This window comes from Eurypyga helias, unplaced genomic scaffold (genome assembly GCF_000690775.1).
Source record: "Eurypyga helias isolate BGI_N326 unplaced genomic scaffold, ASM69077v1 scaffold24383, whole genome shotgun sequence".
NCBI lineage: Eukaryota > Metazoa > Chordata > Aves > Eurypygiformes > Eurypygidae > Eurypyga > Eurypyga helias.
The window spans coordinates 5,793-6,402 of NW_010239558.1; the positions used below are offsets into that span (position 1 = coordinate 5,793).

The 610-nt window shown below is 56.1% G+C and overlaps 1 protein-coding gene across 1 annotated transcript in view; it reads left to right on the forward strand.

Moving 5' to 3' along the window:
* LOC104507043 (protein S100-A4-like) overlaps nucleotides 1-610 on the forward strand; it is a 3,647-nt gene that overhangs the window by 468 nt on the left and 2,569 nt on the right. The window lies entirely within an intron of this gene.

Genomic DNA, 610 nt, shown 5'->3' on the forward strand with positions numbered 1-610 from the left:
TTCCCTACAAAGGTTGCTTTAAACCAAGTCCTCTACATCCTTTGCAACAGAGGTGGAGAGGTTCTCACCCCAGTGACAGGGTGCTGTAGTGCTGGGGGAGACCCCATTTCCCTTCCACAGGCTCATTGCAGGTACCGGATGAGCAAGGGTGCTTCTGAGCTGTGGTTTGCTCTGCCGTGTTCCCTCTGCCCTTGTAAGCTGCCCGCGGGGCTGATCCCTGCCAGCCACATTAGCGTGATTCAGTGGCAGCACCCTGCCCTGCAGCCCCAAGAACTGCTGTGTGGCCATGCAAGGCAAGGCAGGAGCTTTTGCAGGGATTAACCTCTGACCGGCACCGTGATAACAGTAACGGGGTGAACAACTCTTACTTTTAATGTATTTTTAGCCATAATTATTATACTCATGCAAGGTCAGCATCTGGCCCCCCACCTACCATGTCGGTAAATCACCCAGGACCCTTTTCCCTTCCCCAATCCAAGAAAATCCTTGGGGAGTTGGGTTTTGGTCGTGTCCCTGCTCGGGGTGGGGTTATGGTGTGCAGAGGGGTCACTTCCCCCGTGCACCCAGCCACCCCACTCCCTGGCCAGTGGCATGGCAGGGCTCGCCCCCC